At 45.4% G+C, this 25,524-nt stretch overlaps 1 long non-coding RNA gene across 1 annotated transcript; it reads left to right on the top strand.

Annotated features, from left to right (window-relative positions):
* The first annotated feature begins 1,167 nt into the window (after window positions 1-1,167).
* LOC120098224 (uncharacterized) lies at window positions 1,168-24,728 on the top strand. The gene is made up of 3 exons (XR_005496335.2): window positions 1,168-2,067; window positions 2,146-2,254; window positions 23,813-24,728. It is a non-coding gene; the product is annotated as an uncharacterized LOC120098224 (long non-coding RNA).
* Window positions 24,729-25,524: the final 796 nt, after the last annotated feature.

Raw genomic sequence — 25,524 nt, 5'->3', positions numbered from 1 at the left:
TCCTTAACTCAGAAGAGGTAGTCTCTATAGAGTGTTAAAAGCAAGGTGTGTGTGTGTGTGTGTGTGTGTGTGTGTGTGTGTGTGTGTGTGTGTGTTTAGAGAGTTTGTGTATGGTCCAAAAGACTTCTCTAATTGTGTGAGGAGGTCAGAAGTCATTCTCAGCTTCCTCTATTGTCCCTATCTTATTCTTTGAGACAGGGTCCCTCAGTGAGCCTGGGGTTCACCAGTGAGATCTGTGGACCCACCTGTCTCATCTTCCCCAGAATCTGGGTTGCAGATATGTCTTTTTGCACCAGGCTTTTACGTGGGTGCTTAGATTATTGCCCAGGGTTGTACAGCGTATGGGGCCATTTCTCCAGCATGCTCCTCTTGATTTCATAATCTCCTGCATAACATCAATTGTAAAGACACTAAAGCTCTTAAATTTGGTGATTGAAAAGCACAACCTGCCATTTGGGGAAAATTTTACATATATAATTAAAAGAAGTTATCCCAGGGACTGGAAAGGTGGCTCAGTAAAGTGCTTGCTGCCAAAACTTAAGGACCCTTGTTTAAATCCCTTAACACCCATCTTAAAAAAACAAAAGTCAAGAACACCAGCTCTTTCCTGTAGTCCAAGCTCTGAGGAGCTGAGGCAGGAGGATTGCTGGGGTTCTCTGGGCCTCTAGTCCAGATGAATCTGTGAGTTCCAGGTTCAGGAAAGACCATCTTAAAATATAAGGTGGTTGGCAATTGAAGGAGACCTTAGATACTGACCTCTGAAACACATACACACACACACACACACACACACACAAACTTACTTTACATAGATATAAAGTATTAGAGACATTGCAATTTTTGTTGCAAAAAGTCACCATATTAAAAAGAAATGACACACAGTGCCCTTTCCCCAGCAAGAAAATATGCTTTCTCCTCACTCTGTTCCCTGTTCCTAAACAAGCATTTGCCTGAGCTAGAGGGAATCCTTGCTGCACAGGGACATTTAACATGGAGAGACTGTGGGTTTGTCACTTGTCACAGACTTGCTACCGAAGAACACCCTCTCTCTCATCTGCTTCCTATGGTCCTATTGTTCCAGATGTGAGTCTCTGTCTCTTACATGTGAAGGGTCATTATTATTATCTTTTTTAGTAATAGTTCAGAAATAACCAGTGACTCCATGAAATGACTGTAAAATGTGGCAGTGCGTTGTGGTGACATTGTGTAATGAAGAGCTGTAACAGATTTCTGAGACGGAAGGCAGAGGGGAACCTTTATGCTCTGACAATCGAAGAGCTGGAGAGCACGTGGCAGAACTTACACTTCATGGAGCAAGTCATGAGGTGTGCGCCCCCACAAACATGGCCCAGGGCGTGGGTATGACTTCAGGAGAGTCAACGGCAGTGATGTGAATGTGCAGATAAGGGGTACTGGGTGGCTAAGGTTACAGGGAAGCTAAGGTTTTGTCAGACCAAGAAGGATGAGTTAGGCCAATGTCACTAAAGGGCAGTAATCACAGAGGAAGGGAACACAGCAACTATGAGACTCATGGAGAGGACAGGAAACAGTGTTGACATTCTAAGTTCCATCCCCACAGTTACCTGGCAACAGCCAGGCATGCCTGACTCACTATAAAAGGGGCTGCTTGCCCCCGCCTCACTCTCTTCTCCTGTTCTCACTCTTCCCCTCTGTCCCTTCTCTGCTCCTTCCCCTGCCCCCTTTCCCTCTACGTGCTCGTGGATGGCCTCTACTCCTCTCCTCTTCTACTCTTCTTCTCTCATTAAACCTTTCCACATGGAACCATGTTGGCCCATTGTTTTTTGTCTGGATGTGAGCCAAGACACAGTTCTACCCCAACCAACAGTTCAGCTCACTCATATACCCATGCACCTATGAACATACAATAGATCCATGTGAACACACATGTGCACATGCCCGGAGTCATGCAGACACACAAACACACGTGAGCACAAGAGAGTGCTGGCCGATAATACATCTCTGAAACCTTAGTCTTAAAGAACAAAGGAGAAACATTAATCCTGCCCTGGCCCACATTACCTGGGAAGCCTTCAGAGTGGCAGGAGGGTAAGGGCAGCTTAGAGCATTCATTGGGGTGGGGACAGCATTTCCCTGAGCCTGCCCTCATTCCGTTGCTCCTTTTAGGCTTGGGTCCTGGCAATGCCTTTCAAAATGAAGTTTAAGGACCTCATCCCCACCCACCTCTGAGTTGCAACATCTGAGGAATGAAGATCTCCTGGAAGTCAAGTCCAAGGTAATCAATACCCAGAGGCTAGCGGGCTTCGAGGCCAAGGCTTAAGGTGACCTCTGCCAGCAGCAGGTGGGAGGGTGAGAGAGCCAAGTATAGACTTGAGAGCCTTCGGGCATGAGCTTCTCGGCTCTGTTCATTAGACAGTTGCCGGCTCTCCCGTTACCTATGCATATGTCTCTGGGAAGTTAATTGGACTATCAGCAGTAATTTAGGACTTTTATAAGTAAAATTGCTTTTAGTTTCTTAGGCAAACCACTATGGAATGCCCCGTGATGTTCACAGGCCTCCTCCATGGGACAGTGTGACCCAGGCCAGTAGCTCTTCACTGGGTGGGTGTGTATGAAGATGCACAAGGGTAGGGCTCAAGGTCCCAACATCTTTTGGAAAGTGACATTCCAAGCAAGCCCAGTCAGGTAATATTGGGTACATACTTGTCAAGGAAAGGAGCCAAACTCAAGGGTCCCAGGCTACTCTGCAGCCGCAGATGCTCCACTCTGGTCTACTTTGCATTCTTGATTCTTCTCTAACCCTGGCTCCAGATAGGGCTGCTTAACACCTACTGCTATCCTTGATGTCTTCACTCTAGTGAGTAGAAACCAAGGTGCAGGATTCAGTGGACACAAGCGAGCATCCTATAAGGGGTATTTTTCAGAGAAGAGACCCCAGCTACATCTGGGGACCCCAACATGCTGTGAGCTAGAGTGCACCCCAGCTGAAGTGAGAGGATTCTATTTATTTCTCAGCTCCTTGCTGAAGACACTCTCATAGTCTCACAATTAAGTAGATACACACACACACACACACACACAGGCTCACACACATACACATATACATACACACACAGGCACACATACACAGACATACACACATATGCACACAAACACACATAGGTACACACACACACACACACACACACACACACTACACATGCACACCCAGGCACACACATACACATATACACATACACCCATGCACACATGTACATAAATATATACACACAGGCACACACATTCACACAGGCACACACACATGCACACACACACACACATATGGCTATGCATGCATATGCACACAAACCCATACATGTACACATGCACAGACATGCACACACATATACACAGAGGCACATATACATGTACACATACAAACATGCACATAAACACATGCACATACATACACACCTGCATACACACCAATAGATAAAAAGGCACAGACACATACATACATACTTGCACATGCACACAGACACACATAAATGTACACACACAGTAATAACTACAGAAAAAGCTCTCACACAGTGAAATCAATTAGCTACCTTCCACCCAAACCATTCCTCACAAATAACCATTAAAGAAATCAAACAAGGAGCCGGGTGCTGGTTCTCTGTCAGGTGTGTGTCTGTTACCTGTACTTTGTTACCTTAAACATGGATAAAGAAAGTAGGTACATGCTAGTAATCCAGACACAAGCGAGTGGAGACAGGAGGACTGGGAGTTTGAAGCAAGCCTAAATTATAGAATAAGACTCAGAGACACTAGTTTTTAAAAGGACATCCTTTTTTGTTGTTCTTCATGAAATGTTCTCTGTTGTCAAAATCTCTTTTGTCCAAATCATCTCTCTGTTGTCAAAAAATGAAAAATGGCAGACATCCAGTAAAAACACCAGAATGCAGGCCACAGTCACGGGGGGAAGGCTTATTTAAGACAAGGAAATTAGAATTCAGGGCAGAAGCTTTCCTGGAGGGACCTAATCAGAAGTAGGAAGAGTCACTTGTTTGAGCTCTGGAGACTGACCATTGCCTACACATGACCAGGCCAGACCAGCCATGTCCCCCAGACATCAGGAGTTCACAGCCCCCACAGAGTGCGGCTCTAATAGTCACATTTTCTCTCTCAACTCAGCTCATTCACTGTTGATTTTTGGTTTAATTTAGGTCAGCTAGCCTCACTTACCTTATAATGAGAAAGGAAATGCTTTCAATAATAAGGGAGTTACCCAATTGAACTTGTGCCTACTCAAATTCCTTTACCCTAATTATGCACCTGTAAGACGTGTGCCTGAAACAGAAACCCACAACCACTTGCACTCTTTATACATGGGTGACATTAATAAGAATTCTGGATACTCTGCGATGAAAATTTTCTGCTCAAAGAATGTTAAACATACAACAGTATCCAAGTGAGGTGGTGAGCATTGTAATCCTCTACAAGGAAGCCGACAGCATTCAGTGTCGAGCTTTAACAATGTTAGGTCTCCCAGCTGCCTTTGCGGCATAGTCGTGCCGGACTGGATGTGAGTGTCATCTTGTTGGTCCTCCAGAAGAGAGGCTGGGCAAAACCTTGCTTCTTTTCATTCCTTGTGTGAGTAGGCTTTCTACCTACTTGCTGATCCTTGTCTCCCTGAGACGATAATGTGCAGTGTAGGCTGTAGGGTTGAGATTTCAAAAAGAGCTTCTAGGAAAATGGCCTTGACATGAGGCGTCACACATTAGGCTTTCTGGACCTCAGTCTATGCAGTCACAGATACAAGTTGTGAGGAAGATGTTCTGAGCCGCTGAGACCCTTGTTAGTTTCTCTCCTTTTCTAAGAGTCCTGGGAATTTGGACAGTCCAGTTATTATTCATGAAGAATTCAGCCCCACATAAGAAGCATAAGAAGCAGTTCTGTCCACATGTCCCCTGCTGTAAGCCCAGGGCTCCAGAGGCACTGGGTGACCATGCTTGGCTCCTTCAAATCCCTGTTCCTTAGCGAGTGTCCTCCTGACTCCACAAGCCCTTTGTAGTTCCTAATCCCAGGACCCTGAAGCATAGGCTTTCTTCCTTTCCATGTGTTCCTTGCCTACAGGCTTGCCTGATCCCTTATTTACAAAAGCACTTCCTAGTCTTGTCCTTTTGCACTCTCTAACCAGATTGAAGCAGGACTCAGCTTACTGTTGAATGGGTGCTCTTGTTTTAAAACAGAAACAGTCTCAAAGGTCATCGGTGAAAACCCCGAGCATCAGAATCTGGCAATAGCTCTTGTGACGGGAAGTGCTCTGCCTGCTTCCTAACACAGGCAGATCTCATGGTGCTACCCAGTGAGAATGGCAGACTTTGGGTGACTGGGGACAGTTCCTATTCGTCCTGTCTCTAGATAGGCTCTGAACTTGCACCAAAGATATGCAAATGAAAAGGGCTTTGAGGAAGTATTCTGATGCTTATGACACAACAGAGCCTAAACCCAAGAGGTCATGCTGGGCAGGTTGGTTGCTAATGGTCTTCATCCACACTTGGCTGCTGTCCAGAGCCTACTTTCTATTCTTGCTGGGGGAGCCCTGTTTCCCCTCACTCAGTAGATAATGTCCCCTGACTCATATGATGACTTAGGGAAAATCACTCATGCCCAAAACTGGCCTATACCTGCTCGGACCTGTTTTCCCAGTCCCGGAAGTTCCCAAGATGCAGGATCTGTGTACACACTCAGATCTGAGGAGGTCCCAGTTAGACTCCTCTAGGGCTACAGCCCTTCCTCTCTGTCCTTACAATACCTGAGAGGTAGCCTGGTTCACCTGTTGGGTTTGTTTTTAAAACTTGCTTATTTATTTGTTCTTGTACATATGTGTGCAGCCATGTATGTGGTGTGTATGTGCCTATATGAATGTTCCTATAGATATCGTCAGTCAACCTCAGGGGTCATCGTTCAGGCTCTGTTCAATGTATTCTCATGGGTGCTCTCACTGGGCTGGCATGCATGCAGTAGGATAATCTGGCGAGTTCCAGGCATCCTCCTGTCTCTACTTCCCAGGTTTTGAGATGCAAGTGTGCGCCTCCACAAGCAGCCTTTTCACACTGCTGTGCATACTTTAGGAGCCTTTACGGTCATAGGTTTCCACATGATCTTAAAACCATCTCTTAATTTTTGAGAGTATAATTATACCGCCTTCTCTTTCCTCTCTCCAAACCCCTTCTATGTTTTTCCCAAGAGGCCTTTTTGGTTGCGCGTGGCAGTGCTCACTTTTAATCCTTGCAGTAGGGAGACAAAGGTAGGAAGATCTCTGTGATTCAGAGGTTCTCTACATAGTAAATTCTAGGACAGCCAGGAGAGACCCTGTGTACAATTAAACTAAGATCAACACAGGTCTTTGATGTTTCAGTGTTCACTGTCTCTGCCCCGCAGTCCGTCGTCCTCTATCCTGATGTCCCAACCTATTCTCGTTTTTCCATTGTCTCTCCATAAAACCACACTGTATTTACCCTCTCTTGGGAGATACCCACCTCTCTTCTAGTCCTTTACTGTCTACCTAATTTCTGTGATTATTCTGATTTCTAGAGCTTACGACCTAACGTCTACACATAAGAGAAAACACGCCACATTTGTTCTATGGGTCAGGATTTCCTCACTCAGGATGATCCTGACTCTGTATTTACCTGAAAATTTCATGACTTCATTTCTCCTAACAGCCAAAGAAGGTTCCATGGTTGCAAACGTTCCTCATTTTCATTATTCATTCATCAGTTGAGGGACATTTAAGCCTTTTCTAGTTTCTAGCTGTTACGGAGCCAACAGTCAGCTGAGGTGAGCCAGTATCTCTCTTGTAAGACACAGACTCCTTTGGGTCTATGCCCAGATCTTGTGACGGACCTATCTTCAGCTTTCTGAAGAAGCTCCTCGCTGATTTTCATAGTGCCTGGATGTGTTTGCTCTCCTACCCACAAAGGAGAGATGTTTCCATTTCTGTGCATCCACTGCAGCATGAGCTGTCATTTGCCTTATTGATCTTGTCCATTATGACAGGGGCAAGATGAAATCTCCAAATACTTTTAATTTGCATTTCCCCAGGGGCTCGAGATGCCGGACATTTTGAAAGTGTTTCTTTTGGCACTTGAGTTTAATCATTTGAGAACTCTCTGTTTAGACCTCTACCCCATTTTTAAATGGGTTATTTGTTTTCTTGAGGCTCAGATAATTTTGTTCTTTATATAGTCCAGATACTAACCCTCTATCAGATGTTTAATTGGTAAAGAATTTGTTTTCCTGATCTGTGGGCTGCCATTTTGCTCAAATGCACAGTTTTTAATACAGGGGTTGAGGATCAAACTCACGTCTTCCTGATTGCTTATCAAGCACATTGCTGAATTATCTCTCAGTCTCAACTTTGTGTCTGTGTGTGTGTGTGTGTTTGTGTGTGTGTGTGTGTGTGTCTGAGTGTGCATTTCTGTGTGTGTCTGAGTGTGTGTGTTTCTGTGTGTGTCTATGTGTCTGTGTGTCTGTGTGTGTGTCTATGTGTCTGTGTATGTGTGTCTGTGTGTATCTGAGTGTGTGTGTGTGTGTGTGTGTGTGTGTGTGTGTGTGTAGTGGGTGCTTACTCTGTAGTTCACACTGACTTTGTGTTCATAGTGATCCTCCTGCCTTAGTCTCCCAAGTGCTGAGCCTACCATGCTCCCAGAATCTCTCATTAAGGGCTCTGTCCACAGCCCTAGCTTGCTCTGGGCCTGTTACCTGCTGCCTGCCATCAGTGAATCCAGGCTTGCTGGCTCTCTGGTATTTTTCTGCTGGCTTCTGATAAGTCCATGTCTCTTCTTTCTGTTAAAACATCTTAAGGTCATCCTTATGGGCCAAAAAGAACAGACTTAAGATACTGGGAAGAGGCCAAGTTGCCAGTGATTAGCAAGCCTTCACTTGGATTAAAATATACTCGTTAGATTTAGAGTTAAGGACAAGCAACAGTTCTCAAGCCAGAGTGAGTGTTCTGAGAGAGACTGTCCCACGGAGAAGACAAGCCTGTCCAGGAGGTTTGCATCATGTTCTCCCAGTGAGTCCTCAAGGCTTCAGGCTTTGCCACTCGGAAGCTGGACTGTTTCTGTTTCTGCTTTATTTTGCATTTGCTGCTAAATTTCCACTAGATAGAATCCGTGTGCTTTGGGTACAGAGCTCATGCCATCCCTTACCTCAGAGAGGCGGCATTAATTCATGGTAACTGTCAAGTGATTTTGTACTTCTGAGTCGTGTCACTGGTCCGCGTAGAAACTGCTCCACATCGTCACAAAAGCATCAAATCAATCTATTAAAATATCATACTCAAATTACAGTGGCGTTGTTTGTCTACTCTACCTCGGAACTCATTACTCCAATTAGGAAGGTTTAATTGCCAAATGGTGCAAAGGAAGCAAGCCTGAGTCACTGCCAGGGGTTCTGCCTGAGAGCCATCAGCTAATGGTTTTGTAACCCGTGTAAACTCGATACGGCCTTCCTGTATAGGGCTAGCCAGCCCGCATCGGTCGGATAGTATTTCCGCTCGTGTACACAGAGCTTTGTGTGTGTGGGGGACATTCGCCCTACAGCACTAAGGCTGCTCTAGCCCCCTCAGTGAGTGAGGTTTGGGGAGCAGATAGGATCGAGCGTGACTATCGCCCACCAGAAGTGCACTTAAGCCGATCAATACGCAATGATTCATAACCTCTGAAGTTATGATAATCAGAGATTAAGGGGATGGCAGGGCCAGCGTCTGGGACAAAGCATCCCTCATTGCTCACGTATCTATCACGTCTGTCTGCCTTTATCTCATCTTCTTCCATTTTACCTTCGTGTGCTACAATCTCGCATAAATGAGTTATTCCGGGCTCAGACGCGTTGAGCAAATTGAGAGCTGAGCTCTGGATCTCATTGTCCTACTGTGCTCTTGGGTGCATGCTATTTGCTGTAAGGGCCTCTTGACCATGGTGCCTGGTGGAGGTGGGGAGAGCTCAGGGTGGACTTCTACCACGTCCCGAGTGCAAGTGTTCCTTCGCTCACCGGCATGAGGCCCCAGGGTGAACCAGGGGCTTTCATACTTCCTTGGTGTTTTGTTGACTTTTTCTGAACCAAGTCTTTTCACACTAGGTAGGGCAGCAATGGCAGACTAAGAGAATGATTCCACTTGAGTTTAACTTCGTGGCCCAGAGAGTTTACATGAGCTGTGGAAGCATGGGTGAGGGGTTACTTAGGAAAGCCCCTACTTTTAGGGGCACAAATCACATACAGCTAAACTAAACACACCTCTGTCGACACCTCAACACTGCTTAGCTGTTTATATATCCTGAGGAGGAGGGAAGCCATGCTGCCTCACCAGCCCCTTACACTCTGCATGACAGATTACTAATGGCCTCAAACTTGAGGGTCTCCTGGGGGTAATCACAGCTGCTCTGATTTCCAGATGGCAATGTCTGGCCGTGTCATATCCAGAGGACCGAGTTCCACAACACTCCACCGAGTTCGTTAGATGGGCACTGTCGATAGGTACTTTACATGGGAGGCTCCATTCTCTCCATCAATATTAATTCTTGTATTACCCACAGCATCCAGGGCAAGCATGGCGAGAGAGAAAAAAATTCACATTAATACGGAAGGCACACAAATAGCACCCAAACCAAATACTTCTGTATGCTTTGCAACATTTTCTATAGAGGTGTCTAGGCTTTTTTTTTTCTTTCTTTCACAAATACTAACTCTGTTTTATTAGAGATTGAATTTGCTCTCCAGTTTGAAGGACCAAATGCTATCTCAGCTTAAAATAGCTTCTCAGAACACAAACATTTATTTCAGTGGAAATTCTGCCCAGTTTAGCTAAAGAGGGCTATGTAACCAAAGGTCCTTTGTGCCACCAAGAGGTCATAGGAGGGTTTTTGTGTTGAGCCTTTTTGCAAAGCATAAGCGTTCCTTTGTGCAAAAGGAGGTTGCCCCGAGTGTGAGTTGCTAGGAAGCAGGTTGATAAACAGATTCCTGTGGAGCTGACACTTAATGCTTCCTGTCTTCAGGGTGCAGGCCATAGGCAGGTAATAAGGACAAGAGAAGTCCCCTCAGCCTCATTCCTAGTAAAGGGGAACATAAAGAATGTTTGCCGAGCACCACCTCACCCTGTGCCTTGATGAGGTGGCCCTGACAAAACTGAAACCAGTGCCCTTGTTGAGTCTGTTAGAGACACGGAGAGCAAAGCTGGCACTCGTCATCAGAGCCACAAATGGTCCCCCTTCGGAGAAGGCACAGGGCAAACCAGGAGCTGTTACAGGGCAGAGACCGGGGAGGGATCTGTGTGTTAGTACACCCAGGATCTCAAGCAGATATCCACCTTCATCCAGTCTGTCAATACGTTTCCTCCAGCTTGGGGAATGTCACACCTACAACACTATCTTGTTGTGACTCCCAGACAAGAGGAGGAGTGAGCACCCGCCATCATTCCCTTGTCCAGAACTAGAAACTGTCAGGCAAGGTGTACTTGCCAGTTTTGTGTGTCAACTTGACGCAAGCTGGAGTTATCACAGAGAAAGGAGCCTCAGTTGTGGAAATGCCTTCATGAGACACAGCTGTAAGGTGTTTTCTCAACTAGTGATCGATGGGGGAGGACCCAGCTCATTGTGGGTGGTGCCATCCTTAGGCTGGTGATCTTGGGTTTTATAAGAAAGAAAGCTGAGCAAGCCAGAGTAAGCAAGCCAGTAAGAAACATCCCTCCATGGCCTCTGCATCAGCTCCTGCTTCCTGACCTGCTTGAGTTCCTGTCCTGACTTCCTTTGGTGATGAACAGCCATGTGGAAGTGTAAGCTGAATAAACCCTTTCCTCCCCAACTTGCTTCTTGGTCATGATGTTTGTGCGGAAATAGAAACCCTGACTAAGGTAGACTTGTAACTGCAAAATGCGGTGGTGTTTGTATGACCCCTCTCTTCCTGTCAAGAATCGCTTCATTTTTAATTATGTGTACGCGTGTGTATCTCTGTGTGAGGATGCACACATGATTGCGTGTACCCATAGGGGACAGAAGAGGAAGTCAGACCCTCTTGGAGCTAGAGTTCCAGGTGTTTGTGATGGGTACCAGGAAATTAACCCTGGTCTTCTAAGAGGACAGCATGTGCTCTGTCCAATTTGGCTTCCTATTACTATGATAAAACACTGTGACCCAAAGTAACTTGAGAGTAAAGGATTTATTTCCCTTATACAACCCCATCACAGTCCCTCATTGAGGGAAGCCAGAGCAGGAACTTGAGGGAGGAGTTTGGAGGCAGGAACCGAGACACAGACACATTGAAGAGTGCTGCTCACTGCCTGGCTCCCTCTGGCTTGTTCATTCTGCTTCCTTATACCATGCAGGACCACCACTGCCCAGGGATGGCACCACCCACAATTAGGTTGGGCATTCCTACATCGATCACTAAGAAAACGCCCCATAGACTTACTTTAGGCAATCTGATGTAGACAATTCTCATCTGAGACCCCCTCTTTCTTGTGTCAAACCTAGCTAGCCTCTAGTTTCGAGCTGGATAAATAAAAAAAAAAATAACTCTAACAAGCAGGTGTTCTTAGCTACGGAGCCATCTCTCTATCTCCTCCCCCACCACTTTTCTTGTCTTAATTTTTTTAATTCTTTAAATGTGCTTCCATTTCTTTGTTTTCTGAGTCCTTAAGAAATCTAGGAGATGGCTCAAGTTTGGTGTCCTTGGCTTGACTCTAAATACTTTCTGGGACTCGGCTCAGCTCTGAAAGCCACCTGGCTATTTTCCAGGACTACATCCATAGTCCAAGTATGCATGGGAGTTTTGCTGTTTACCACTGGCCACCAATGATGCCACTACTTGCTGAGGAAACGCTGCTTCTTACGACGTAGCTGGTCAGGAGTATGTGACTTCGTTCTCATTGTGGAGCCTCTGTCTCCTTGAGACTACAATGTGCTCCACTGCTGCTGATGTTCCAAGCCCTCTCAGGGACATTCTTAGAGCAAATCACTTGAACAATGCTTGTCAGTTGTGGGTTGTGGTCCAAACTGTTCAAGCCATACAAATAGCAAAGATGGTGAGCTTTAGTTCCGCTCTTTGGGATGATGAAAGTCTGCCTATCAGTCTGGCTGAGTGGATAAAGCTCAGTACTAAAGTCTGAGGCCCAGTGATATGGCTGAGTAAGATGTTTTCTGTCCACAGACTTCTCTGTTCTTCTATTTCTGCTCACAGCCTAAGCTCCTGCAGGCTGCTTCCATCCACCCTTCTAGCTTTGGGTTCCATGGAAACAGATACCTAAGGTGATGATATTAATCCTGTACCTTGCAGCTCAGCTCTGTGTCCCCCACCAACCCAGGGATTCTGTTCTATGACATACTGATGGTGCCTTCAAAACTCAATGTTATTCTATCAGTTGTGTTAAAGGAAAAAGAAGGGAGGAAGAAAGAAAGGAAGGAAAGAAGGAAGGAAGGAAAGGAGGAAGGAAGGAAGAAAGGAAGGAAGGACTCAAAGTTTTAATGACTAAGCTTCTTCTGGAAGATATGCCATATATTGTAGACCATGTATTGGATGTGGTGTGTAAGAAGTGAGTATAAAGAGGGGTAGATAAGCTTCACTTCAAGATGAAAGTGAATGGTCTTTTTAAATTAGAGTCAGTGTTTGCCTTTGACCTCTGTACCCCTCCCCAGTTAAGCAATGTCAAATTTAAAACAATAGGCCTGTTTGTTACCATGAACAATAAATAAATAACATTCAAGACTTTTCTAGAATATTTGAACCATCTTATGAGTACTTATTGTAGCTTTGTTAAAATCAATAAAAGGATCTCTGTTATTAAACTTGGAGAGACATACCCTTCAAAACCATTTCAACCTAGACAGATCATGTTAAATAATGTTTTTTAAAATGACTGGACCAGCATGGAAAGTGGGCTTTTAGTTGTTTCCAGCTCAACTTGGCTGTATGTCCCCAGTCCTGTGTGCCTACATTTGAGCATGAAGTGGTCTTTATAGAGAAGGCTGTCCTCCTGAGTGCTGTCCTCCCATTCAAGGCTGTCCTCACAACAGGGCTGACCTCCTGGATAGGTAGCTTCCTTTACTGATGTTTCTGCTTCATCCTCTTCCTCCTAAATCAGACTGATTCTCACTTGACAGGTCTTTAGGAAGAAATATACGCTTGAGAGGAATATGGGATTGGAAGGCATGTGAGGGCTCAAGTACTGGCTTATGGATAATCAAGGCATCTCGTAGGTATGGGTCTCTTCCTGTGGAGAGATCTCTATTTCAGGTTACCTTGTGGTTGTGGGTTCTAAAACAGGTGCTTTGTCTCCAAGGTGGGGCTTCTGTGGAGATCTGTTTGCTTTGAACTCTGAATGCTGTCAGGGAGCTGTTCTGACTGTAAAATAGAACATCCCCAAACAAGCTCTTTTCTGAGGGAGACAGATCCTATTACTGAGCTCTTGATCTCATTTTCATGAGGAAGTGGAATTCCGCAAAAAAAAAGAAAGTGGCCTCGTCAGGTACTTAGACTGCTTCTAATTAGAACTGAAGTTGCTTTTAACGTCAGTTTTAAAGAGCCCGTGGTAGAGAATCACTTCCTGCAGAAGCAAATACAAGGTTCATGCGTGGACAGCTGAGCCGCAGAGCGTGAGCTTCTGATTTCCAGGAAGTATAGATCACAGGGGTGGAAGGGTCTATGGCAGTTATGAGTTGGTTCCTATGATTTAATAACCTGGTCAGGAACCAACCTAACCAGGCTAGGGGATGACTCAGTGGCTAAGCACTCATTGCCCAAGCATGGGAACTATTTTTGTATCCTCATCTTCCTACTCAGAAAGCAAGACATGACCGTGGGCCCTTGTAACACTAATGCTGGAAGGTTGGGGTAGAGACAAGAGGATCAGTGGAGTTTGCTCTCAAGGGAACGAGACAGAGAGCGATAGAGAACCCAACAAATTCCTCTGGCCTCCGTCCTTCACACACACACACACACACACACACACACACACACACACACACACACACTCTTAGGAACAGCCCACACTGCCTTCCTCTTCTTTGCTCTGTATGCCAACAGCAACCTTCCACTTCACTTTGTTCATCTTGTGGCAAAATTCCTGCTTGCCGAAAGATGATTTCATTCAAACGTGTTGTTAACAGCTCTGTCCATAGGTATCGTCCTCATCATGGCTTCTGTTGCTGTGATAAAACACCTTCCTCAAAAGAAACTTGGGGAAGGAAGAGTTTATTTCAGCTTACAGTTCCCTATCACAGTCCAGCATTGAACGAAGTGAGGATAGGAACACAGGCAGGAGCTGTAACAGAAGCCATGAAGGGGTGCTGCTTCCCGGCTTGCTCCTCATGACTTGCTCATTCTCCTTTAGGACCACCTACATGGATTGGCACCACCCTCTGTGAGATGGGCCCACCCACATCAACAATTAATCAAGATTCCCCACAGGCCAATCTTATAGCTCATTTTCTTAATCAAGGATCCCTCTTCTAAATGACTCTAGCTAACTGTGTCAAGTTGACATGGAAATTAGCAAGCATGCGTATCTTTAAGAAACACAGGGAAAGAGTATGGAACATTTCCTATAGGAATGTTGCATTATAGGTCACTACTGTCCTTTCTGACTGAGTGGTGACAGTAAAATAAAATCAGTTAATATATGCCACAAAAGTGTGAGATGTGAGCAAGAAATGTCTGAATCTATAGCTTGACTAGAACAGCATCAAACTGCTAAACTCGATCATCAAGGCTGTTAAACGTCCTGCAGCTTAGGACCGTTCGGAGAAACCAACTAGCCCAGTGATGGTTGACACTATAATCCGGAGAGACATTAATGATGAAAAAAGCATATTGACTGTGTGTGCATCCGTTTGTATATAAGTCTGTCTATCGGTATATTGTGCATGCGTGTGTGTGTGTGTGTGTGTGTGTGTGTGTGTGTGTATCTCTATTACTGTGTTTGTGTCTATATGTCTATGTATCTGTCTATATGTCCGTCTGCCTGTGGGCTTCTATGAGATGCAGATGCGAAGGGAAAGAGAACTTTAGCATGATGAACACATCAGGAATGTAGGTGCTAGGAGAGGAACTTCAGTCAGCTTTTCTTTACTCCAGTGGGATCATTGTCTAACCAGCATTAAAAAGTAAAGTTTCATGTGTATTGTGGATAATCACATGACTAGCCTAGGCAAATGCTTGGCATCAACCAGTGTGAATTTTAAAGTAGATATATTAACATATACCAGAGGCCAGCCTATTTCAAAGTATTGGTATGATTTTAAAAGTTTGATGACATTTTTTCAGAGTAGGAGAATGGATAATTACAAAGGTATCTAATTGTAAAATATTATACATCTCATATTTAAAAATATACACAGTTAAGTTTTTGGGAAACTGCAACAAATAGAAAGGAGAAAAACTCAGTGCTGCTCGCAGAAGCCAAGTTGATAAGACCCAGGGTCACTGACTGCAGATCAAAACCAGGAACAAGAAGGAGCTATGGCCTGAATTTCACTGCTGAGAATCAAGGTTCTGTGACATCTCCAGGGACCCGAATCTTCTACTGGCCATGCTTGATGCCCCACCATCATGGAGCCACTTGGGGCAAATGGAGGTGCAGAGTGAGATGGGATGGGTAGGATATGGTGGTGATCCATTGTGTGTTGGTGTGTGTGTGTGTGTGTGTGTGTGTGTGTCTATCATTGTTTATTGGTGTGTGTGTGTGTGCCTGTGTGTGCATCTGTGTGTGTGTCTGTATGTGTGTATCTGTGTATGTCTGTGTATGTCTGTGTGTATCTGTATATGTCTGTGTATGTCTGTGTGTATCTGTATGTGTGTCTGTCATTGTTTATTGGTGTATGTGTCTGTGTTTGTGTGTATGTCTGTGTGTGTTTCTGTGTATGTCTGTATGTAGGTATCTCTGTGTGTATTTGTGTGTGTCTGTATGTGTGTGTCTGTGTGTATATGTATGTGTGTCTGTATTTGTGTGTGTCTGTGTGTATGCATGTCTGTGTGTGTGTCTGTGTCTGTATGTAGGTATCTCTGTGGGGGTCTATGTGTATCTGTATGTGTGTATCCGTGTGTATCTGTGTGTGTGTGTTTCTGTATCTGTGTGTCTATGCGTGCATGTGTGTGTGTGTGTCTGTGTCTGTGTATGTCTGTGTGTATGTCTGTATGTGCATGTCTGTGTCTCTCTGTATGTCTGTGATATCCGTGTGTGTCTCTGTGCATACCTGTATGTGTCTGTATAGATGTATCTGTGTGTTTATATGTGTCTGTATGTGTGTATCTGTTTGTGTCTGTGTGTACATGTCTGTGTATGTCTGTGTGTGTCTGTGTGTGTGTGTCTGTATGTGTCTGTGTGTGTATGTCTGTTTCTATCTGTGTGTGTGTCTGTATGTGTGTGCATGTGGATGTCTGTTTATCAGTGCATGTGTCTGCATGTCTATGTATCTGTTATCTGTCTGTTGTGTTCATATAATGGGGAAGAACACTGTAGAATGAAAGGAAGGGGCATTGGGGGAGACGTGGACAGTTTACAATTCTGTGTAAGGGGCAGGGTGGCCATTCTGAATAGTAGAGCAGAAAGGCAGCAGATAAAAGGAAAAAGAATAAAGAAAACCAGGAGCAGGCAGGATCCAGTATCTGGGTGCTTCCCACAACAAAGACTCCTCAGGACTGAACACTATGTGTGCCTTTGGGTCCACAAGGGGAACCTTTAGAACCATGTAGAACTTTCTTCCAGGAAGGCCTGTGGCCACAGGGAGAGGTTGGCATAGAGGGGTGTGGGAGAGGAAGCAGCCTGTGCGGTCACTGGTGAAGGCAGGACAAACCCTGACTCAGATTGTAAAGTGGGTGTTCTTTATCTCCCTTCCCCCAAATTATGACAACTTCCTCCAAATCTCCAAATCTTTCAGTTTACTAATAGCTACATCTTAGCCTGGGGAACCGGGCCGGATTATCTTAGTAGGTTTATTTGAGTGCTGCATAGAGTTTTCAAATGCGAATAAATGAAACTTAAACAATTATTCAAAATACTACCAAATACAAGTCTCACTAACTCAAGCAGATATGGCTCCATTGCTTCTCAAAACGCCAACCGATTTCATTTCGAATTAATTTTCTTAAATATGTCGAGCTAATTGGATAAGAGAAATATCACTGGAAAGAGCCCTTCCACACGCCGAACCATTATTTTTCAAATATAAAATTCATATATTTTTATCAACAATTCATTAGCTGGAGACCCCCTCTAGGGATGGCAAGGGTAGCAAGGAAATTAATTCCTAAATGAGCAGTTCCTGAAGAAATTCCCTCCACTTGGCTCACAGAGTTATCTGGGGAAGGCTTTCTCCAGTGTGCGACTTTTAACAAGGAAAATCTGAATATTCATAAAGAAGGGTTCAAGAACTGCTTCCTAGCCAATCAGCACTAGGTTCTTCGGTATTCATTATACTAAAATTAATCTTGACTAATTCATTCATTATTAATCTTGCATTCAAATGCAATTTCATAGAAATTGTATTGTGATTTAGCAATTAATTTACATGCCAAGATTGAGAAGCAATTCCCCGCTCCTCTGAGGGAAAGCTCCTGCAGCAGCAGAGCCCACCACAGTCCCGAAAGATGGATTTGTCTAAACTATGCCGGGGAAATGAAAGCAAATATTGAAGCCGTGCGTGCTGAAGCAGAAGACACCTTTCCGGCTGAGCGTTGTATAAACTTTAAAGAGCAGGCCGAGTTTTTCAGAATCTGGAAAGGGAAAGGGCACGTGCATGCTTCAAATGTCAGAAGATTGTGTCTGTAAAGAGTTGCACTAGAACACTAAAACTTTCTTATTCCTGCTCATTGTTTAAATAATGCCTTGAAAGAAGTGTGTTCATAGCTGGGTTTCCTGGCTTGTTCCTCTGTTCCTGCAATCACATTGACAACAACTCAATAGGTGAGAAAAAGGTTTATTTGGATTATACACCTCCATCAAGGTTCATCGCTGAGGGAAATCAGGACAAGAACTTAGGCAGGAGCTGAAGTCGAGGCTGTGGGGAAGTGCTGTGTATGGCCTGTCTCTGTGGTTTGTTCAGCTTCCTTTGTTAGATGGTGTAGGACCACCAGCTCAGGAGTAGTACAACCCACCGTAGGTTGAGCCCTCCCCAAACAGTCATTAATCAAGAAAATGCCTCACAGACTCACCCACGAGCCAATCTGATAGAAGTGATTCCTTAATCAAGTTTCCATTTTTCCCAGTGACTCGTCTGTGTCAACTTGACAAAACCCAGCCAGTACTCTAAGGGTGGTGACACATGCCTAAATATTTGGGCGAATGATGTAGGGGCTGCCAATAGTCTGTGGTCAACCTGGGTTATATGGGAAATCCCAAAGAAACAAAAAGTACATTTACATGGAAATCTGGTAATTACCATTCAGGAACTCATAACACCAGACGTTCATCCCTCTGCTGTTCCCCATATAATGACACGTGCACAGAATTGCATGATTGCACACGGAGTGGGTCCCACCCTGGGATAGAAAGTCTCTGCTCCCCCTTACATTAGGACCACATGTATCAAGAGCCTGGTGCCTTCAGAAGATTCCAGTGTGAATCAGGAGAGCAGCAGCCACTCACAGAGTCAGAAGCCAAGGTGATAAAAGCCCTTTTTAGTTTCTCTCCCAACTACAAACATTACCATTTCCATAAGCTGATATCACACACACACACACACACACACACACACACACACACACACACACTGAATGTTTATAGTTGTATTGAGAATTAGTTCTCAACAAATGAGGAAACTTGAATGACAAGACTGGTGGTTGAGAATCTTGGACTGTCAGAGTGTGGATCCTCAGAAACGCCAAGGTTTTAATGACTTGTTCCCAAGTCCAAGGGCAGTTCCTTTCCTGTGTTAGAAATCACTAGGCAAAGAAGGCTAGTAGGGTGTATTCACTCTGTCCAAAAGAAGAAGAGACCTTTTCAAACAAAATTTGGACTCGATTGACTCCTACACAAAGAATGTTTATGCCATACATTTATACCATTTCAATTACATCAGCAGCAAATGCTCCTCTCTGGTCTGATTAGCTCAGCTCTGTACACCTAAGACTACTTGTGAGAGGAGAGAGGTTTGAAAAGTTGAAGACTGGAGGTCAGTTCCAGCAGACGATGCCATAGCCTCAGCTTTCTGGTCATTAGGTCACCTAGCGGGTCGAGTCAGAAGCTCTAGTTCCTGTCAGTGCTGCAGCCTTCACCGGCCACTTGGAGCAGCTGTGTACTTTGGTTCAGCAGGGTACCACCGTCTCTGATCCCACAGCAGTTCGGTCCCTATGGCTGTTAACTGGGAATAAGGTACCTTTGTATCTTCTCCAAGGCTGGTTGTGGAGAATTGGCAGTGAGAGACAGCTTTTAAACTCCCAAGGACAAGGGTGTTGGGAGCATATTCACAGAGGACAATTAAAAGAAACAAAATCATCCCAAATGCATTACATAAAGTACCCTAGAACAAGGCAGTGGTCACCAGCATGGGTCCTTAACACAGGCCTCAGACTTTGGCCAAGGGACTAGGAGATTAACCAACCACCACTGCCCGCTGAGGCCAGGCGTGGGGCCAGGTGGATGAGGGCTCTCTCTGTAGCCTGCAGACGCCAGTCACAAAACTGAGGGTTTTATCTCCTTCCCTCAGTAACACTGGATGTTAATTTCACAAAGGTATGCAGCAAATAACTCTGAGATTCTCTCCTTTCAGTGCTGCAATGGGCAGAACACTCTAGAAAAGGCATCTGCTGGTAGCCCTGTGTTTCATGGGTAAAAAGGAAAACACAGCTATTTGGTAACAAGCATGCCATGTGGACACGAATGACATCACCTTGGAATCACCTGGTCTTACAGATCACAGAAAGAGAAAGAGGAAAAAAAAAGAAAGGAAAATAATTTATATCCTGCAATCTAAAAAGACTTTGTTTCATTTTGCTAGAGATAAAGTAACCAGTGCTAAACTTAGCTATGTGCTCTTGACAGACAGACACGGGTTCTACTGATGTACATAGTTTTAAGGGGAAGAAGATGTTCGAACAGAGATGGGGGAGAATGCAAACAGAAAATCAATTCCTTCCCAACTAACTCTTTTAAGTATCAAAATCCAGAAACTAGGTTGTAAGACGGTATTCTCTAATATTATTTCTATACTGCCACTGCTTTATTTAGTGCTGTGTCTATTTGTGGCTCCAGGGACTCGGTGTGGATGGAGCAGTGGAGGAATTACAAAGTAAAACATAGACTCTGGGTAAAATTTTCAAAAATAGTTTTAATGACTGGCCAGAGGGACATGCATCCAACAAGCCATCCTCTGTGCCGAACAGCAGGAGACACCTGCCCTCCACAGGCAGGCCAAAATCAAGGCTGCTCTGCCCAACAGACAAATCTACATTGGGTTCAGTCAGACTTGTCAAGGTGTGGGTTCCAAAGGGATGCCATGGAAGGCACCAAGGCCACTGTTTAAAGCACCAGGGTAGCCTGTGCTCCATCAGTGTCAAGGATGCTCCTGGTAGAAAACGATTCCTCTTTTCTCCTCTCTGAGTAAATCCAGGATGGACCTCCTGACAGCATTTTCTCCTTTCCTGACCCTCACAGGTAATGCTATAGTCAATTGATGAGAGTGAAGCCAGTTTTCACCCTATGTTCCTACACCGGATCTGGGTAGCGGTTTAGTGAGGGATGACCTCTGACGTACTGGGGTACTTACAAAGATTCCCAAGCCTCCATTCTCTTCTTCTTTGCATGAGGTTTATAATGACACTGTCTCACAGGGTAGGTGTCAGGCACTAGACTGAAGACAGAGAAACTTCTTACCCGGTTGAGTTCACTTTCTTCCAACTACCACATGTGGTCTGAGAGCACAGTTACACCCAAGTAATACCTTCAATATCTCCCATTTGACAAATTAGTTACCCAGACCTCAGAGCTTAGGCAGGATGGCTCCTTCAGCCCTGGGCCTATGCTGCTGGCCCAGCACCTTGGACAGCAGCCCCGAGCCTTCCAGCCTACTTCCCGATGCCTACCCAGGACCTAGTGTGCATGTCCAGGCTGTATCGGACCTCTGAAGCACGCTATGCTCTGAAGCACGTTGAGGAACAGGGAGTGAGACTAGAGCATAGCCTGTGAGTTATGAAGGAACTTGGGAGTTTCTTTTCTGTACTGGGAGCCCTCGCTAGACTTGTGTGGGCAGCGGACAAGGTCTCAGTCTCAGTTGATTGTAGCCACCTGTATACACTCCAGGCTCAACGTGAGAGAAAGGGGCCTTTCTTTGTTTTCCAGATCATCATCACCACGTAAGCTTCGGGAACATTCCGAGTCACCTTCCTTCTCCCATTACAGAATGCGTAAACACAGCAAGCTGTTTCTTCATGCTTCTGCCTCCCGTGTAATATTTGGCTGTGTCAGTAATTTCTGATCTTACTCCTAGCATCAGACAGCCACAAATCTATGTCTTGTCATCCAAAATGTGTATGCAGTGTTCTATAAATGAGGCCATCACATATGTACTTCTTTGTATCCGGTTTCTTTCACACAGAATAATATTTTCAACGTGAATACTTGTTACGACACGTCACAGCCTTCTATCACCGAGTAATGCCCTCTTTCGTGGGTTCAGTATTACGTGTACCCACACACCCCCTTGGTTGACTCGCATTGTGTCTTACACACAAACCCATATGGGCACACTTAACATGTTTGACATATTCATGTATACACTGCATTTCATACTCACCTATAAACACACATACGCATCCACTGTCCAAGTAAAACCAGATGGCCAAACCCACCACTCGGGAAGGGGAACCCCCCTCTCCTCCACAAGGCAGGAACTGTGGGTGTGATAGCACCGTACGGACTACAACTGATGTTCTAACCAAGAGGGCTGAGAATGGCTATGAGAAAAGTTGAAACCTTACTCAGTTCCCCAAGGATTCTGTGGAGAGACATGGGGCTGAGTCACAGGTAAAGGTAAGGCTCTGAATGACAGGAGTGACTTGGACCCGTGGAGAAGAGTCAGCATACAGAGCTGTGTATATGAAGGTGCTTGAAAAATATGGCTCCAAGATCAAGGATGCTGAGGAAACACTGAATTCCAAACTCCTCCGTCAGAGTCAGCCTTTTCTTCAGATGGACCCCAGATCACCTTGCAATAATAAAATCTGCCTAAGAAGCTGGTAGGTTTGACTATCAAGGATTGCTTTTTTAGTATAACAGACTCGAGCATTCATGGTGAATTATCTGGATAGAGGTTAGTTAGCCCAGGATCCCCGAACCAAGGCAGAGCTGACCTACAGCTTCCCAAGAACCAGTTGCCCCCTGTCCCTGGCTGAACACGCTGTTCTGGACTCTCAAGTGCACCCCATTCCCGTGGAATGCTTTCAAGCTTGTCCCTTTCTCTAAGGCAAACAAAATACAGCTTCAATGTGCTGCAAGTTACCCTCGTGTAAATTCTCAGGTTGTGGGGGGAAAACCGAGACACAAGTAGCCTGACATTCAACTAGTGAAACCTATCCTTTGATTCATCTTCTCAGACAATAGCGTTTTCAGAAGGAAGCAAGCATTCTGGATGGAGGCGCAGCAAAACAGACAAAATAGAAGCCGAGTACAAGAAAAACTTTATTGAATTTAAATGACAACGAAATCTTCCTCAAGGGCACCTAGCATCCTCCATTGGAGCCCCCTGGGAAAGCAGCAGCTATCGACACCCGAGACGAGAGGATCTATATGGGGGGGTGGGGAAGCCTCCAGTTATTGGCCGGTTTTGTAATTAGAGGCAGAAAGTATCAAACTGTGTGCTCATCGTGATGGGCAGGGAATGTATAATGCAGGCACAGAAAGGTTATTGTCATAGTCTCCTAGTGCGCCAAGGAAGTGGCCAGTGGCCCCTGAGGAATGCAGTTACCGGTACACCGTGACTGCACGAAACAAGAGTACTCACTGGCCTTGCTCACTGAGAACAACAAGGCTCACTTCTCAGTCCTCTGCTGGGGGGGCACTTTATTTATGTAAGGGATGAGTGCCTATATAATTCACCGAGATGGTGTCATCATTATATGGTTACTGCCAGACTCAGTAGCACTATTTCAGTTCTCACCATGAGAAAGGGATGGCCCTGAGAGCAGTACTTCTCTTTTCTACTGTCAAAGGTTCCCCTCTCGTAAATGAAAGCCAAGACCCATTTAAGACACCTCTGGTGACATCCCACTCATGGGATGGGGTAGCTGCATTGTGCCCATGTTGAAGGATGCGGCTCTTGGCAGTCACCTAGATCTTGGATAAGAGCTGAGCCTTGTTGACTGAGGCAACAAGTGGAAACTAGGAATTTCTGGTCCCACCTTTCTCCCTCCACTGCCCAATCACAGGCTCCAGCCTTCTGTTGACCAGTTAAATTGGGGAGGAAGTTCACATTTCACAAGGCATCATTTGAGTGCGTGAGGATCTGCCTGTCGGGGCAACAATACCTTGAGGAACCAGTATGGGTCGTTAGAATACAAGCAGCGTCGGACTAAACCACTACAGTGTATTTTACTTGCCAAAAAAAGAAAACAGGAAGAGGTTCCAGGGTTGGGGAGATGGCTGAGTCAGGAGAGAACTTGCTGCCCAGGCATGGAAAGCCTCAGGATTTGGTTTCTATCGTCCTGTAAAGTCAGAGGAAAAACCTTCTCCGTTTTTTAAACACAGTTGAATAAGCAGCATTTTATTTTATATGCACGCCAAAACCTTGCCAATGTTGCATCATTGAAGGAAAGAGAACTCCCCACACCGTGAAATGTTTAATCTGTTCCATTTCATCCACAGAGTTCCAGTAAAGCCAGAGGTCACCCAGCAGTGCCTGCAGTTGACTCCAGCCTAGGGCTTCATCTGGGAGATTCTCTCCTAGGGAAACCTTTACTCTGCAGAGTAAGCAATAAAACAGTGTCCCCAGTTCATTTACAAGGCATCACTGTCATTCAGCTGAGGAGGAGGAGTGTGTCAAGATTTGGATACTGAAGGTCACGTTCAGAGAGTCGGATAGAACTAAATAGAAAATGGACATGCATATTGGTGAAAAGTGTGGCACATTGGGAAAGTCTTGCCTCTCTCAACTACCTATCCCTGTCAGCATCGTCTACAAAACCCTACCCTTCTTACTTTACTCAGTCCAATTTCTACCACCTACCCAGCCCTGCCTCCACTACCCACCAATCCCTGCCTCCATAACCTACCCAGGCCCACTTCCCTCATCTACTGTCTGGCCTCCATATTTGCCCCTTCTCCTGCCCAGCCCTGCCTTCAAAACTGCCTCTATTACTTCTCCAGCCCTATCTCCCTCACTTGCTCAGCCTTTCTTCCATCACCTGCCCTGCCATCCCCTTCACCTGACCAGCCCTGATGTCCTCATCTACCCAGCCCTGCCCCCAGCACCTCCTCAGCCCCAATCCATTTCTGCCCCTAGGAGATGATGTCATAAAGGTGAGGCAGGTACAAGACAGAATGAGGCCTATCACTGGACAAGAAGGAGGGATAGGTGGGAGAAAAGTTGGGGAGAAGAGTAGGAGACTGAAACAGAAAGGACGGGAGACTGGAGGAGACTGCAAGAGAAGCTGAGGAGAGAACATGGAGGCTGATGTTAAGATTCCACTCTGTGTATTTTCAGGTTGTTATGAATGTTCTTAAGGGAAGGATGTGTACAGGGCTTTGTATGTTTAAGTGGGCAATTATACCTTATCAATTGGATCAAAGGTTATTGTGTTGTGTTCTTTCTTGTGGAGAATTGAGTTTGGGAGAGTGTGTGGCAGCAGAGACACTGGGCCGCCACAGAGTTGAGATGTGTGTTTCTGGCAAGATGTCTACCAGATATCTTGGGGCATTGCAGTGCCAGATCTAGCAGGGGAAGAAGACAGCCTTTTATTTTTTATAATTTTACAGCAACATGCCCCTCCGAGGCCCACATGTCCTGTGATTCTAGCCACATCGGGTTACCTGTCTTTTTCAAAAACTGGCAAGCACCAAAGGCAGAGTGATCTGTGCTGGGACAACAGGAGGCTACACCGCCTCCCTAGGGAAGCTTCCTCATCCCCTGCTTCCTGAGCCTGTTTCTGTTCACTCTCCCTGGAGTCACTTTCTCCCCTCAGCCTTGAGATGTTCCGGGTGCCCTGGTCAGGCTTCTGCCTTGCTGCCATGCTCCTCTCCAGCTCTCAGCACTGCGGTTCCATTCTGTCTTCTCAGAGAGGACAAAGATGGTCATCTGGATTCTGAGAAGCCCAAAAGAAAACTCCAGGGGTTTCTGGGAAAGCAAAGAAGCTGCTTCGTGTCTCTAGAAACTCAGCCCTTCCTTAAGCATCAGTCAGTTTTCCCATGTGTAGCAAATGACAGTTAGTAGGGGGTTTTCTTTGGGGGGACAGTGTGCTTCAGGGAGCTACCTCAAATCAGCTCAGACTCAGACATTGCCACAGACCACGGACAATAGGCAGACTCGCCCCAACATTACATGCTCTCAGCGAGTGTCTACAGAACAGAGAGACTTTCCC

This window comes from Rattus norvegicus, chromosome 18 (assembly GCF_036323735.1).
Source record: "Rattus norvegicus strain BN/NHsdMcwi chromosome 18, GRCr8, whole genome shotgun sequence".
In the NCBI taxonomy this organism is placed as follows: domain Eukaryota; kingdom Metazoa; phylum Chordata; class Mammalia; order Rodentia; family Muridae; genus Rattus; species Rattus norvegicus.
Note: the sequence above shows the minus strand (reverse complement) of the source record. Positions and strands in the feature narration are given on the sequence as shown.